Source organism: Delphinapterus leucas, chromosome 12 (assembly GCF_059928025.1).
Source record: "Delphinapterus leucas isolate spDelLeu-1000000601 "Yukka" chromosome 12, BTC_Dleu_Yukka2, whole genome shotgun sequence".
Classification (NCBI taxonomy): domain Eukaryota; kingdom Metazoa; phylum Chordata; class Mammalia; order Artiodactyla; family Monodontidae; genus Delphinapterus; species Delphinapterus leucas.
Genome location: NC_143140.1, coordinates 45,485,323 through 45,502,827, shown reverse-complemented (window position 1 = coordinate 45,502,827; position 17,505 = coordinate 45,485,323).

The following is a 17,505-nucleotide window of genomic DNA, read 5'->3' as shown; positions in this document are numbered from 1 at the left end:
GTATGGTGTTAGGAGTGCTCTAATTTCATTCTTTTACATGTAGCTGTCCAGTTTTCCCAGCACCACTTATTGAAGAGACTGTCTTTTCTCCATTGTATGTTCTTGCCTCCTTGGTTGTAAATTAGGTGCCCATATGTGTGTGGGTTTATCTCTGGGCGTTCTATACTGTACCATTGATCTATATTTCTGTTTTTGTGCCAGTACCATACTGTCTTGATTACTATAGCTTTGTGGTATTGTTTGAAGTCAGGGAGCCTGATTCCTCCAACTCCATTTTTCTTTCTCAAGATTGCTTTGGCTATTCGGGGTCTTTTGTGTTTTCATACAAGTTGTAAAATTTTTTGTTCTAATTCTGTGAAGAATGCCATTGGTAGTTTGATAGGGATTGCATTGAATCTGTAGATTGCTTTGGGTAGTATAGTCATATTTACAATATTGATTCTTCCAAACCAAGAACATGGTATATTTCTCCATCTGTTTATTTCATCTTTGATTTCTTTCATCAGTGTTTTATAGTTTTCTGAGTACAAGTCTTTCACCTCCTTAGGCAGGTTTATTCCTAGATATTTTATTCTTTTTGTTGCAATGGTAAATGGGAGTGTTTCCTTAATTTCTCTTTCTGATTTTTCATTGTTGGTGTATAGGAATGCCAGAGATTTCTGTGCATTAATTTTGTATCCTGCAACCTTATCAAATTCATTGATTAGTTATAGTAGTTTTCTGGTAGCATCTTTAGGATTTTCTACGTATAGTTTCATGTCATTGACAAACAGCGACAGTTTTACTTCTTCTTTTCCAATTTGTATTCCTTTTATTTCTTTTTCTTCTCTGATTGCCGTGGCTAGGACTTCCAAAACTATGTTGAATAAGAATGGCGAGAGTGGACATCCTTGTCTTGTTCCTGATCTTAATGGAAATGCTTTCAGTTTCTCACCATTGAGTATGATGGTTGCTGTGGGTTTGTCATATATGGCCTTTACTATGTTGAGGTAGGTTCCCTCTGTGCCCATTTTCTGTAGAGTTTTTATCATAAATCGGTGTTGAATTTTGTCAAAAGCTTTTTCTGCATCTCTTGAGATTATCATATGGTTTTTATTCCTTAATTTGTTAATATGGTGTATCACATTGATTGATTTGCATATATTGAAGAATCCTCGCATCCTGGGATAAATCCCACTTGATCATGGTGTATGATCCTTTTAATGTGCTGTTGGATTCTGTTTGCTAGTATTTTGTTGAGGATTTTTATGTCTATGTTCATCAATGATATTAGCCTGTAATTTCCTTTTTTTGTGATATCTTTTTCTGGTTTTGGTATCAGGGTGGCCGTGGCTTCATAGAATGAATTTGGGAGTGTTTCTCCCTCTGCAATTTTTTGGAAGAGTTTGAGAAGGATGGGTGTTAGCTCTTCTCTAAATGTTTGATAGAATTCACCTGTGAAGCTATCTGGTCCTGGACTTTTGTTTGTTGGAAGATTTTTAATCACAGTTTCAATTTCATTACTTGTGATTGGTCTGTTCATATTTTCTATTTCTTTCTGGTTCAGTCTTGGAAGAGTATACCTTTCTAAGAATTTGTCCATTTCTTCCAGGTTGTCCATTTTATTGGCATAGAGTTGCTTGTAGTAGTCTCTTTTGATGCTTTGTATTTCTGCGGTGTCTGTTGTAACTTATCCTTTTTCATTTCTAATTTTATTGATTTGCATCCTCTCCATTTTTTTCTTGATGAGTCTGGCTAAAGGTTTATCAATTTTGTTTATCTTCTCAAAGAACAGTCTTTCAGTTTTATTGATCTTTGCTATTGTTTGCTTCTTTTCTATTCCATTTATTTCTGCTCTGATCTTTATGATCTCTTTCCTTCTACTGACTTTGGGTTTTCTTTGTTCTTCTTTCTCTAGTTATTTTAAGTGTAAGGTTAGATGGTTTATTTGAGATTTTTTTTTGTTTCTTGAGGTGAGATTGTATTGCTATAAACTTCCCTCTTAGAACTGCTTTTGCTACGTCCCATAGGTTTTGGGTCGTTGTGTTTTCGTTGTCATATGTTTATATGTATTTTTTAATTTCTTCTTTGATTTCTTCAGTGATCTCTTGGTTATTTAGTAGAGCACTGTTTAGCCTCCATGTACTGTGTTTTTTACAGTGTTTTTCCTGTAATTGATTTCCAATCTCATAGCATTATGGTCAGATAAGATGCTTGATACGATTTCCATTTTCTTAAATTTTCCGAGGCTTGATTTGTGACCCAAGATGTGATCTATCCTGGAGAACGTTCCATGTGCACTTGAGAAGAAAGTGTATTCTGCTACTTTTGGGTGGAATGTTCTATAAATATCAATTAGATCTATCTGGTCTATTGTGTCATTTAAAGCTTGTGTTTCCTTATTTATTTTCTGTTTGGATGACCTGTCCATTGGTGAAAGTGGGGTGTTAAGGTCCCCTACTATTATTGTGCTACTGTCGCTTTCTCCTTTCATGGTTGTTAGCATTTGCCTTATGTATTGAGGTGCTCCTATGTTGGGTGCATAAACATTTATAATTGTTATATCTTCTTCTTGGATTGATCCTTTGATCATTACATAGTGTCCCTCCTTATCTTTTGTAACAGTCTTTATTTTAAAGTCTATTTTATCTGATACGAGTATTGCTACTCCAGCTTTCTTTTGATTGCCATTTGCATGGAATATCTTTTTCCATCCCTTCACTTTCAGTCTGTATGTGTCTCTAGGTCTGAAGTGGGTTTCTTGTAGATAGCATATATATCGGTCTTGTTTTTGAATCCATTCAGCCAGTCTGTGTCTTTTGGTTGGGGCATTAATCCATTTACATTCAAGATTATTATTGATATGTATGTTCCTATTACCATCTTCTTATTTGTTTTGGGTTTGTTTTTGTGGGTCTTTTTCTTCTCTTGTGTTTCCAGCTTAGAGAAGTTTCTTTAGCATTTGTTGTAAAGCTGGTTTGATGGTGCTAAATTCTCTTAGCTTTTGCTTGTCTGAAAAGCTTTTGACTTCTCCATCGAATCTGAATGAGATCCTTGCTGGGTAGAGTAATCTTGATTGTAGGTTTTTCTCTTTCATCACTCTAAGTGTATCCTGCCACTCCCTTCTGGCCTGCAGAGTTTCTGTTGAAAAAATCAGCTGATGACCTTATGGGGGTTCCTTTGTATGTTATTTTTTGTTTTTCCCTTGCTGCTTTTAATATTTTTTCTTTGAATTTAATTTTTGTTAGTTTGATTAATATGTGTCTTGGTGTGTTTTTCCTAGGGTTTATCCTGTATGGGACTCTCTGTGCTTCCTGGATTTGGGTGACTATTTCCTTTCCCATGTTAGGGAAGTTTTCAACTATAACTTCTTCAAATATTTTCTCAGACCCTTTCTTTTTCTGGGACACCTATAATTCAAATGTTGGTGTGTTTTGTGTTGTCCCAGAGGTCTCTGAGATTGTCTTCAATTCTTTTCATTCTTTTTTCTTTATTCTGCCCCTTGGCAGTTATTTCCACCATTTTGTCTTCCAGCTCACTTATTTGTTCTTCTGCCTCAGTTATTCTGTTATTGCTTCCTTCTAGTGTATTTTTCATTTCAGTTAGTGTGTTGTTCATCTCTGTTTGTTTGGTCTTTAGTTCTTCTGGATCTTTGTTAAACATTTCTTGTATTTTCTCAATCAGTGCCTCCATTCTATTTCTGAGATTCTGGATCATCTTTATTGTCATTACTCTGAATTCTTTTTCAGGTAGATTGCCTATTTCCTGATCATTTCTTTGGTCTTGTAGGTTTTTACCTTGTTCCTTCATCTGTGACATATTTTTTGCCATCTCATTTCTATTTTTTACGAGTGGGATTGTTTTCCTGTCTTACTGGTTGTTTGGCCTGAGGCTTCCAACACTGGAGTGTGTAGGCTATTGGGTAGAGCTGGGTCTTGGTGCTGAGATGAGGAACTCCATGAGACCTCGCTCCAATGGATATTCCCTGGGGTCTGTGCTCCTGGTTTTTGATCCACCCCTCACCCTGACCTGCCACTTCCCTGCTCAGAGGCCTCCATCCCATCCCCAGTTCTTTGCAATGATCCTTGACAAGGGCAACATGGTTCTCAGTGAAACAATCTGGGTGGGGGGTCATCTCATGCCAGTGTTCTCTGGACTTGGTAAGGCCAGCAAGGAAGGCTTGGGGACAGCTCTTGGGGAGAGTTGGGGTGAAGACCTCCAAAGCCTTCTCTATCTGCCCTTGGTTTGCTTAAAACTTAATAGCCTCTGAAAATATTAACCTTACTGCTGGCCCTGACTCGAACACAACCATTTCTGAGCTCATCTCTCCCCTCTCTCCTCCAGCACAGGTCCAAACTAGGTGGCATTTCTCACATGTCCATTAGCCCCTGAGCCTCCCCCAAGAAAACGCAGGCACCCAGGTCCTAAGGATCCCTTCCCTGAGCATGCTCTTCTCCAATAGTTAGATGCAAGCTCTGAAAACCCAGCTTCCATTACTTCCATTACTTTTTCTCATTTTGTACCATCTATAGTATCCTAATTATAAAAGGTCCAAGTGGGGAAGAAATCCTGAAGTAAATGTTACATGTTTTCCTGTCAAATCTGAACATAGATTTGACCACCTGAACACTTGCAGACCTAGAAAAGAAGGAGGGAACACCATTATGAAGGGAGGAGTCTTGCCCTGGATTAGAGCAACTGTGTGGTGTGCAGAAAGCACTGAAGGGCAGGAACAGTGCAGCAAGCATGCATGGTTTGAAGCTGACATACAGGCGTGTAAACCCCTGAACATGTGTACATATGTGCACAGCCCCTGCCTCATGCCCTGTTTCTTAAGAGCCAGAAGATAGTGTCAATTAAAAAATTAATCAATAGTCAATCTAAGAAAGAAATGGAAAATTTTATTCAAGCCAACCTATTATAACGCAGGAGACAGTCTTTCAGAGAGCCCTGAGGACTGTTCCACCTGTTAGAGGTCAAAGCAGTTATAAGTTTTTAAGACAAAGGGTTATGCATCAAATTATGTATTGACAGTTTACGCAATCCAGATCCGTATGTACAAAGCATGTAGTGGGTCATTGTGACCCCTAACGAGATTAAGAAGGAATGTTATCCCCTAAGGAGGTCTGGGTAATGCAGATGCACAAAACACACTAAAGGGGAGGGAGGAGGCCCAAACCAGCAGAGAAAAATTTTGTTTAAATTTTTGTCTTGCCATAAAATATGAATTTGATTTCATCAATAGATTGGACCAGAAGCCACCCCCAGCCTGAGTTTTAATCTTGACTTTCCCACTGACCTGCTGCAGGTGTTGGGCAAATGGCTTCACCTTTCCAGACCACAGTGTGTTGGACTAGCAGAGGTCCACGTTCCTGCACCCCCTTCCTGGTCACTCCAGCTGCCATGGGCCTGCGGCATAGCCGTAGAAAGGCTGTTTGTGCCTAGACTCTCCTGTCGTGATCTTGAGAGTCCTGAGCTGGTAGGACCCATGGGGCCCTGTAGAGAAGAGAGGAGCTTATGCAGCTGAGACCAAGATGATCACCAAACTCAGGAGTCTCTCCCTAGGGATCTACGAGGGAAAGTTATTCTTAAGAACAGAAATGGGGTTGATTTTCTCAGGCAAGTTACCAGAGAAGAGAATTTCCTACATACTATGTGAATCACTGTGATTCAGGTAGTGAAAGAGATACTACTCCATTGTAGGAATGTAAAGCACCATCACACACATTGAGCACCGACACATCTTGCCTTCTGATCTCTAAGAACTTCCATTCATTTTAGTGCTCAGTGAACTTGCACATTTTCCCATTATCCCTTTCATAAAAAAATCATTTTTTAAGCAGAATTGCTTTTCTCCTTGAACTCTTCACCAAGGTTGATTCAATATCCATCTAGGAGTAGCTCCTAACTTATTGTTAACCTATTAGTGAAAGCAATAAAAAACTATTGAGAGGCAAGGACTATTTAAATGAGAAATATTTCTGTAAAATCCCCCAGGGATTGGGAGGTGAAGGAGAAGTGGATCTGACAGTAGCTCTGTTGCCGGTTTCAGACTAACAGGTTTGGCAATGATGTTTTGTTAGCAGCAGTTAATCAGCGAATCCCATTACTTAATAAGGTTATTATTCTTAGCAAAAGCTGCAAATTACAGTTTCTTTCTCTCCAGGCTGAAGATAACATCCTTAAAATTTTGCATCTACAAGTAGTATGTCGTTAGTGGAAACTGGGTGCACAGAAGCACACTGAAAATGCCATTTGTGTGCAAATCAAGTTGATGTTTTATCCAAATATTTTACAGTCATGCTAGCCTTTCACGTCCCTTCTCCCCCACTGTTTGGTGCTGGTGTGGACTGTAAATCAGGAAGAGGTAGGAAGCTGCTCCTTTGTTCATCACCAGCTGAAGGAACACACTCTCATGTCCACCGAGAGTAAATTCACAGGCTTGTAAAAGCCTCACTAAGTCAAAGCCAGTTCCAGGTCCGTCTGCTCATCAGCCTTGGAGGAGAATTTCCAGTGATTTAGTGATCCAGGAGATCCACTTTCCTTCAACAAAACCACCTCCATTAACGTCCCTCAGCTCTCACTTCAAGTCTCTCGTCCATGGCACTTAGAGTAGCTCTGAGCTCCGCCACCCTACCCTTGACTCTTGCCGGTGTTTAAATCCCATAGCCTCATCTGCCAAATTTCCTGTGCATGAGTTCATACATGCTCACCCGTCCCTTTCCCCGTGGGGCCTGGGAACCTCAGAGAAGGACCAGGTGGTGCTGAACATGTTGGCGTCCGCTTTGACCTCCTACCAAGATGGCGTCATGTCCCCTGTGGAAGGGGAGGTGGTGTAATGGTGAGTGTGTCATGCAGCTGGTGGGAGTGCTATGACAGCCCCTCAGAGATGGAGGCAAAGGCAGCCATTCCCTCCATGCAAAATACAGGACTGGAGGTGCTGGGCCGAAGCCGTTGGGAGCCAGGAGAGTAGGCAGTGGAGACCTTCTTTCAGCATCACCTCCAGAGGGGCAGGGCTGTGTCTGAGCACCACGCCGACACTCCCAGGTGTAACCCAGCAGACCTGCCATTCCTTCTCCACACTGCTCCACTTTCCAGTTCAGCTGTTTTGTTTTGTTTGGTTGGTTTTTTCCTTTTGGCTCAAAAAGCTCCAGAGGGGACGAATTTGAGAATTTTTCTGGTGTGTGGTGTGTGGTATGTGGTACGTGGTGTGTGTGTGTGTGGTGTGTGTGTTTTGTGTACGCACGGAGTCTCTCTGCCTCGTTCCAGTAGTGGATGACATTTTCCCTCCCACCCTTTCTCCTCTCGCCCACCCCTTCCCACGCATCCTCTGGTCCCTAGCATTTCTTGGAGCTGCGTGAGATTTCCCCCGGGAAGGACTTTGTGTTTTCTGGCTGAATTATTCTTTATACGTCTCCAGTCCAACACTTTCCCCTTTTGCTTGCACCTCTTCATCCTTCCTCCACTTGGCTCTTGAAGCCTTTTTTCTTGGCGTTTTATTTCCTCCTCAGCCTCCTCCACCCCGACCCCAGTGAGACCGTCTATGTGCTCGTCTCACAGCCTTACATTTTCCACCCGCAAACGCTCTTCCAAGGGCCTCAGTGACTTGTGAACATTCCTTCCAAACTTGTCGCCTGGAAACAGGATGGCAGATGAAAGATTTCTTCATTAAAATTAGACACTTTAAAGAGGCATCCAGTAAAAGCTCTGAGAGTCCCAATGGGCCTCCAACTGCGCGGAGTTGGTGCGGAGGCCGGGAGGGGGCCTGGGCTTCAGGGAAGGCCAGGACCAAGCGCGCTGGGTCTACCCGCCCCCCCGCTTCTGACACAGACTCCCTCCCACTCCCCGGGCAGGGAGGTTTTGAGGTTTGGGGCTGTTGCCTCGCTTCCTACCCATTGCTCGTACTGTGACTGCTGCTGAAACAGCTCGTGTGTGAGATGCCTGGAGGTCCCAATGACCCGTGGTTCTCAGAGAACTGACTATGATTTATGACTTGAGAAGCTGGTCGAACCTCTGGATGTAATTCCATGCTGTGATTTCTCATTTGGGCTCCTAATGTTTGATTACGCAGCTGGGCGGCGGCCCCTCTAAGAGGCCAGTTCCCAGCCCAGCAGAGTGCGATCCAGGCCTGCAGCAAACTCCCGGGCTGGGCCTTAGGAAACTCAGGGCCTGGGAGAGCGGCTGTGGAGCTCCGGCTGCAGCAGGCGAGGTGGCCGCACCAAGGCGGTTCCTGCTCCGCGCCAGGAGCCGGGCTCGGCCCTGGGTGCTTCACGCACGACAAACATCTCGCTCATTTCTCCACCACCCTTGCTCCGTGGGCACCTGAAGGGCAAGGTGAGCACATGGAGGACCCTTGTCCTCTGTGAGGCCTTTGGTTCTCCGTGAGGACCGAGGCCGGGTCATCAAGTCTGGTGATTAGGGCCTCTGTCCCAGGTAAGGACCAGCTCTCAGGCTCAGGCCTCAGCCTAACTGGAACCTTTTCCTTCTTTTAGTGACTTTGTGAATAAGCCTCTCAAAAGTTACCTAGGGGCTTCCCTGGTGGCGCAGTGGTTGAGAGTCCGCCTGCCGATGCAGGGGACACGGGTTCGTGCCCTGGTCCGGGAAGATCCCACATGCCGCGGAGCGGCTGGGCCGGTGAGCCATGGCCGCTGAGCCTGCGCGTCCGGAGCCTGTGCTCCGCAGCGGGAGAGGCCACAACAGTGAGAGGCCCGCGTACCGGAAAAAAACAAACAAAAAAAAAAAACAGTTACCGAGACACCAAGCACAAAAATAGATGGCGATTTTGGTTTTTGTCACCTGGCCCTCCAAAGGAAGCCAAGGATAAAGCCCCTTCTCAGTAGAAGCACACTCACACACTCGTATACACTCGCAACTCTCTTTCACACTTACACACTCACACACACAGTGCTCGCAGCAGATGTGCCCCATGCTTTACTGTAGACCCTGGTTGTATGTAACTTCCAAGCAAACTCTTAGGATTGACATTCCAGCCAGCGCACTGAATCCCGAGGCACCGGTGAGTGAGCCACATCAATCGAGTCCTTCTTGTCCGGCCTACAGTCCGCCCTCATCAGTCCAGCCTCTGCAGAGTCACGGCCACGTGTGCACACATTGCTCCTGCCAGCAGACGTTCGCCGGGTCCCGGACGCTATGGTGTGTGAGCACGGTCCTCCTGAAGCGGGGACTGTATGTCCTCATTTAGCTCCGCTGAGACCTGCCCCTGGCAATCAACCTGGAGGCAGCAAGGACTTGGGGTGCAGGTCAGGGGGCAGATCTCGAAGAGTACGTGGACCAGCCTTCGAGGCCTCACACATTGTCTCCAGGCAAAGGGAAGCTGTTTTCCTCTGTCCAATGAGAGGGGCCTGCTTCTGCTGTCCTGGAGAACTAAGGAGAACTGGGGGCTGAGGATTCTCAGGCTCTTCCAATCAATGTTCCTATCCCAAGTCTCAGGGTCCCACTCTGTCACTTTTAGGGCCATGAATTTGCCGCAGGAGACCTAAGGCTGCACATTCAGTGTCTTGCACAGCTCTGCCTCTATTATTATCAGATGCCGGGGCTGATTTTCAGCACAGTTTGTGCCATGGATGCAGGAGATGAGCGTTAAGGGCTGTCACAGAGGCCCCCTGGCTTTCCCAGCATGCTCTAAGTTGGCAGTAAACTGTCCCAAACATTTTTTTAAATCAAGTATTACAATGCCATCAAAAGCAGCCAGAACCTACCACAATCCTTACCATTGTAATTACCCCATTTCACCAATCAAGAGCCACAGCCCATGCATATTCCAGCGGTTCCCAAACTTTGGTGCATATAAGAATCACCTGGTAAACTTTAAAAACTGCTGACACCTGGCTTCCACCTAGAGACAGTTTGATTTAATTGGTACGGGGTGGGGCCCAAGCATGGGGTTATTTGAAAGATCCCACATGATTTTAATGTGCTGCAGTTTGGAAACTACGGGCGTATCCCAGTCCCTTGACTTGCACCTCCACCGCAGCCCAGGTGAAAGCGTTAGTGCCACCACTGCACGGTGGGTTGTTCCCAGTCCACTCACTACCAGAACCAGGGCCTAGTGCCTTCAGACCAGTGGGCTATTCAACTCCCAAATCACATTCTGAGGATCTGATCTCCAGGACCTCACTTGGAACTGTCTCTGCCTAGAATCTCTAGAAAACAGAGGCTGAGCAAAAGGTTATATTTTAAGACTTTATTGAGAAACAAGATTCTAGGGAAGCAGAACTGAAGATAAGAAAGAGTCAGGGGAAGAGAGAGTGCAAACCTCAGGAGGTGCGTTACCAAGCTGGTCACGGCTCCACGAGAAACCGATTGCTCCGTCCTGCAGAGAGACCACATGACACGACCCATCCTCAGACAGTCCCTCCCAGGGGAAGAAGGGAGACGATTGCCCTTCCAGCTCCCATCTTCCGTTGGTCCTTGTGTGCCAGTTACCATTTCCAGATGTGTCTGTATAGGCACCAGTGGGTCTCACGGTATCCTGCGTCTCAGAAGGTGAGAGGCAAAAGACATGCGGCATGGCGTGTGGGAGAGGCACTGTGACTATTGCTGTGGGACACACCACCCTAAAACTCAATGACTTAGAGCAACAGTCATTTCATTTGCTCACAATACCATAGGTAAGCATCTTGGGCTGGGTACACTGGAGTGGTTCTTCCCTTGGTCTTGCCAGGGGTTACTCCATAACCACAGGCATCTTGTGGCTCACCTGGGGCTCACCTAGGGCTGAATGGTCCTAGACGGCTACACTCACACGTCCAGCTGCTTGCCGATGGCAGGGCCTCTCTCTGTACATGGTCATTCACCCTCAAGGGGGCCAGCCTGGGCTTCCCGACGTGGCAGGATTATGTTCTAAGAAGGGGAGACAAGAGGCTGCAAGGTCTCTTGGGGCTGAGACTCAGAAGTCACACAGGTCCTTCCTTCCTATTAGTCAAAGGAGCTGCAAGAGCAGCCCAGATTCAAGGAAGGGGAGATAGGCCTCTTGATGGGAAGGACAGGACAGGCACACAGCAATAGGCATGCGCCCGGCAGTGGAAGGGATCATTGCAGCCCTCTTTACGAAGGGTGCACCGCGAGCATGGTGGCTTCAAGCCTGCCACCAGCCCCGGGCCCAGGGCAATGTGGAGGCACACTGACAGAGCAGCACAAGTTGTAGTTAGAGCCACTCCAACTCCAGCCCAAATCCAAGGAGAAGGTGTGGATCTGGTTGGCTAGTACCTGAATCTCTATGTTAGAGAGCACTGTGGCAATGTCTAATAAAGTTGAAGACTTGCCTACACTACAACATCAAAATTCCCTTTCTAGAAATTCTCACAGGTGTTCACAAGGAGGCCAAATATAATTACAGCAGCATTTGCTTGAAATAGCAAGACATTAGAACAACCTAAAAGCCTATCAACAAGGGAATAGATAAATGAACTCTGATCTATTCATTCAGGGGGATACTATACAATAACTAAAATGATACAGGCGTGTCAACACAAATAAACGCCAGAAATACAATGGTGAATGCAAACCAAGTTGAAGGAGTTTTTATATAGTTTGAGCAAATCTTTAAAAATACAAAAATGATACCTTATATTGTTCAAGTATGCAAATGTACATAGAAAAATAGAAAAACCGTATGGGAGAGATACTCTCAACCTCAGGAAAGTGGTTGTCTGCAGGGCAGAGGAAAAGGATGCGGGGGTGGGGAGGATGTCAAAACACTGCCAGGTTTTGTTTATTAAAACAAAAGGCATCTGAAGTAAACATACAAATGAGAACTTTTGTTATATGTGGGCCTTGGGATCATGGATTTTTGTACAATTTTCGATACATATTGTGTATTTGAAATATATCACAATAAATAAAAGCAAATATTCTTAAAAGACACCGAGAGACCTCAGTTCTGGCCTGGGTTCAAGTTCTAAACCTGCCCTTTGATAGAACTAAGTCTGGAGATACACACCAAAATGTAAATGGTGCTTTTCTCTGGGTGATGGGATTTTAGATTACCTTTATTTCCTTAATTTTCATTGCATTTTTTTAGTATTATTTATATTTTTTATTATCAGGAAAAAGTAAGACATTAAAGGAAAAAAAAACTTGTTCTTTGGCCTTAGACAAATCACTAAACTTTAAAGTCACATTATGCCTCACAAGAAAAAAAAAATGGAGGGACACACTACAAAACACCTAACCAGTACTCAACACTGTCAAGGTCATAAAAGCGAAAGAAAAGTGGGAAACTGTCATAGACCAGAGGAGACTAGGGAGACATAAGAACCAAACACAACATGACTTCCTGCCTCAGATTCTGGGACAGAAAAAGGACACTAGTTGAAGAACTCTTGAAATCTGAATAAAGTCTGGAATTTAGCTAACATCGATGTGCCAGTGTTGGTTGCTTAGTTTTGACATGGGTACCATGGTTATGTGAGGTGTTAACAGCGGGAGAAACGGGGTGAAGGCTATACGAGAACTTTGTGTACTACCTTTGCAACTTTCTTGTAAATCTAAATTTGTTCTGAAATAAAACATTTATGCAGAAAAACTATTTCCCTTCAAGTCAGGAAGAGTGGTAGGATGAGCTCAGAATGCTAATCAGAACTGGGAAAAAACAAAAAGAAATAAAACATATTAGGATCAAAAAGGAGAAACTAAAACTGGTATTATTTGATATGATTGTTTACACAAAAATATTAAAAAAACAGGCAAACTATTAGAACTAATAAGGCTTCAGTCAGCTGTTATCAACACACACACAGATAATTAGAAAATGTAGATATTCTTAAAGATACCATTACAATAGCAATAAAAGCTATAATTTATCTCGGAATAAATCTAACATATAATGTGCAATATCTTTATAAAGAAACACAATTTTATATCGAAAGATATAAAGGAGAAATGGAATAAATGGAAGGTGCACCATGTTCATGGAAGAAAAAATGTTTTATCATAAAGATGTCACTTCCTGACCAATTGATGTATAACTTAGTCAAATTATCATCAAAATCTCATCAGAGTTTTTCATGGGATATTTCCAGAGTAGTTCATTTCCACCAAGGGATGGGCCACAGGAAAAGCCCCACAGAGCAATGACCCGTGACGACAATCTAATCTCTTCTTTGCCACCATCCCAGGGTGATGGGGTCTGGGTCTCAGTCCCCGTTCACCCCAATAAGGTGATGAGCAGGGGAGTCTCGAGTCAAACCTATGACTGTGTATTTCAGCATCGGCCGAGTTCTGCATTTTTGAAAGAGGAGCAATGGAGAAAATTGGTTCCTGCTATTTCTATTGCTCAGGAACCAAAGCCTCTTCAACCCTTTGGATCTGGCCAGCTAGGACATAATAAATAACCCCACCCGTGGAAAAAATGCCTTCATTCCATTCCACGAGTTTATAAATCAGTATGTTACTCAGTTATCCCCTGACTTCATCTTTTTCTCCATCACTCCACCATTGGGGATAGTGTCCTTCAGGAAAAACTTACATTCTGCAATGTGCATTTCATCTTCTTCCAATATGGAAAAGCAGGCTCAGTGGAGGAAGAGGGAGCAGCCACTGCCAGCTTTCTGCTTGGAAACATGCCATGGAAAGGCATCCAGGAAGACTCTCGTTGGAAGACGACTCTATCAGGCCAGATCAGGAGTTTACGGCCTGCAGCTCATGCAGGAGACTCCAGTGACCCTCTAGGAGAAGAGCTGGCCCCTTCCCCTGCCAGTGTCTGTTCCTCCAGTCTGTGAAGCTCTGTGACACGGCTCAGGTCAAAAGATGAACCCCTACAACTGCACACCTGTGTACATTGGGACCTCATAGTTTGCAAACCATTTTGTCTCCTTTGATCCACAGAACAACCCTGTGACTACTGCCATTTGAAAAATGAGGAATGTGGCGTTTTACAGAAGGGGAAGCAAAGCCAGACTTCGAATTCACAGCTAGTAAGCAAACAAGCCAGAACTCATGCCCAGATTAAAAATAAATAAAAAACTGTCCTTACTCCTCTGTCTCCACACCCTGAGCATCGGTGCTTTCTGCGCTTTCTCCCCACAGTCCCCACCTGCCTCAACCTCTTCAAGCTGTGGTTTGGTCAAGACGCCCCACAGTGGCCGTTTTACTCATCTGAAGGCAGAGAGAGGCCTGTGGTTAGTCCACAGGCAAGACCGAGGGAGGGGCTTTGGTAACTTAATCACCGTGCCCCTACTAATAAGAATGGCAATTTCTCCAAACAAGGAATTTTATTTTATTTTATGTTTATTGGAGTATATTTGCTTTACAATATTGTGTTAGTTTCTGCAGTACAGCAAAGTGAATCAGCTGTACGTATACATATAATCCCCTCTTTTTTGGATTTCCTTCCCATTTATGTCACCTCAGAGCCCTGAGTTCCCTGTGCTATATAGCAGGTTCTCATTAGTTATCTGTTTTATACACAGTATCAATAGTGTACACATGTCAGTCCCAATCTCCCAGTTCATCCCACCCCCCCCTTCCCCCTTGGTATCCATACATATGTTCTCTATGTCTGTATCTCTATTTCTGCATATTACTCAGCCATAAAAAGGAACAAAACTGGGTCATTTGTAGAGACATGGAAGGACCTAGAGACTGTCATACAGAGTGAAGTAAGTCAGAAAGAGAAAAACATCGTACATTAACGCATAAATGTGGAATCTGAAAAATCTATATAGACGACCTTATTTACAAACAAGGAATTTAATTTTACTATTTTTTAAACATCTTTATTGGGTATAATTGCTTTACAATGGTGTGTTAGTTTCTGCTTTATATAAAAGTGAATCAGTTATACAGATACATATATCCCCATAGCCCTACCCTCTTGCGTCTCCCTCCCTCCCACCATCCCTATCCCACCCCTCTAGGTGGTCACAAAGCACCGAGCTGATCTCCCTGTGCTATGGGGCTGCTTCCCACTAGCTATCTATTTTACGTTTGGTAGTGTATATATGTCCATGCCACTCTCTCACTTTGTCACAGCTTACCCTTCCCCCTCCCCATATCCTCAAGTCCATTCTCTAGTAGGTCTGTGTCTTTATTCCCGTCTTACCCCTAGGTTCTTCATGACCTTTTTTTTTTTCTTTATTAGATTCCATATATATGTGTTAGCATACGGATATACAGATTGCCAACAAACACATGAAAGAATGCTCAACATCATTAATCATTAGAGAAATGCAAATCAAAACTACAATGAGGGCTTCCCTGGTGGCGCAGTGGTTGAGAGTCCGCCTGCCGATGCAGGGGACACGGGTTTGTGCCCCGGTCCGGGAGGATCCCACATGCCGCAGAGCGGCTGGGCCCGTGAGCCATGGCCGCTGAGCCTGCGTGTACGGAGCCTGTGCTCTGCAATGGGAGAGGCCACAACAGAGAGAGGCCCGCGTACCGCAAAAAAAACAAACAAACAAAAAAAACACTAAAACTAGAACTACCATACGACCCAGCAATCCCACTCCTGGGCATATACCCTGAGAAAAACCATAATTCAAAAAGAGTCATGTACCAAAATGTTCATTGAAGCTCTATTTACAATAGCCAGGACATGGAAGCAACCTAAGTGTCCATGATTGGGTGAATGGATAAAGAAGATGTGGCACATATATACAATGGAATATTACTCAGCCATAAAAAGAAACGAAATTGAGATATTTGTAGTGAGGTGGATGGACCTAGAGTCTGTCATACAGAGTGGAGTAAGTCAGAAAGAGACAAAAAAGTAATTTTAAAGGGCAGCCAGCCACACCTTCTCTGCGTGCTGGGCGGTCCTCCTAGAGCCGTGCGCAGAACCGGCGCCTGGCCAGCCCACTGCTGCCGCCTTGTGGCCGAGAAAAAGAGCGCCCGCCCATTTCCCCTCGGAATCACATCAAGGAAGGAAGCTGAAAGCTAGGACCAGCCTGACCTTCTTCTGTCCTTCTCCTGCTCCCCTGGCAACCCCCATCCTCTGAAGCGTTAGTGCCAGGGCTGCTTAGGAGCTGGTATAACCCTCGGTGGGTAGCTGCAGGGCTTCCTCGGGCCAGGGGCTGCCCAGCTCCTGCCAAACCACGGTGGTGGCCACAGGGCCCTGTAGGTGGCACCTGCTGCCCAAGGCAGTAACCAGCACGCGTGGCACTCGCCAAACAACTGACAGATGAAACAAGGATTTGCTCATAAAAATAGGCCTGAACCGGACACCTGAACACCGGGTCTGCTTGGGGCCCTGTGTCTGCTGCCACAAACTGTGAACATCAGAAGGTGGGCAGAGGACACTCTGCTGGAAATAGAGCTTGTGGCGGACGGCTTCTGGTGATAGCTACTGAGGCAAGTTTAGAGGCAGAAATCATCGGGGGACTTGTTCCCATGTCAGCAAGAAAACACCTCAGATTCTCGGGAGACACTGATAAGCAATAGGAAAGGGGTGTCCTTATGACACCTGTTTGCACACCCTTCTAGTGGCGGCATCTAAATCTGGAGAGTCTATTGATGGTTTAAGATGTGGTGTGCAGTGATTTCAGTTCAAGGGTTTCTTTGTTTGTTTGTTTGTTTAATATCCCTAACAGTCACCATCCGTGTGGCTGTGATTTGCTTACTAAGGATTTAAGGCAGTTCTCTGTCAAAGCACCATGACGCCCCATTACACTTCGGTAGCTGAGGGTCCTGAAGCAGATCATTTGATCTCTTGCCCTCTGTTTCCCCACCTATAAAATGAAAAGATTGAACAAATCTGTATTTCTCAAAATATGGTTTGTGAACATATGTGCCTGAGAATCGCTTGGTTTTATTAAAGACCCAGTCACTACTCTGGGGTCTGGGGATCTGCATTTTAATCCATTCTTCAGGTAATTCTTATGCACGAGAATCACTAAACAAGGTGACGTGGGGTCTAAGATTTACTGAGACCTACATGCACCAGGTACTGGCAAGAGAAGTTCCTTTACCTCAAAGAGCCCACAGTCCTTTTGGGAACAGAGATGAGTGAACAAAAGATACAGCAAATGACAACAGATGCCATGAGGAAAGAGGAGAGTGGGTGACTGTCTGGGTCATCATCCCTGAGGGCTTCATGGGGGAGGTGACGCTGGAGTTGTCTGGAAAGATGGGGTCACCGGTGCAGAGAGAGTGCTGCTGACAGTGGTCAGGAGGGGTGCCTCAAACCTCGACAGCAGCATGGGACTTTCCGCCCCGTCCTAGGACGGGAACTGTTAGAGATCCGACGCCCACCCCTAGGGTGAGGCCAGCATCTGTAAGAGGAGAGGAACACGCTAAGGATTAGCCTGATGTTTTCATTTGATCCAAAAATGGATCCAAAGCTCTGGTAATCTCATCCTCTCCTTCCAAAGCAGTAGGAGGTCAGGTCCTCACTGAGGCAATGTCCGTGTCCATCACGGCACACACGTGGGAGGCCCGTGGGAGCGTCCACAAAAGCAGGCCTAGGGTTCTGTGTCAGCACATTACTGTCTTAATAAAGGATATTTTAAAAACAATAATCCTTTTCCTCCTTGTTTCTCTTTTTCCTGTGCCCCTTTTCCTGTCAAT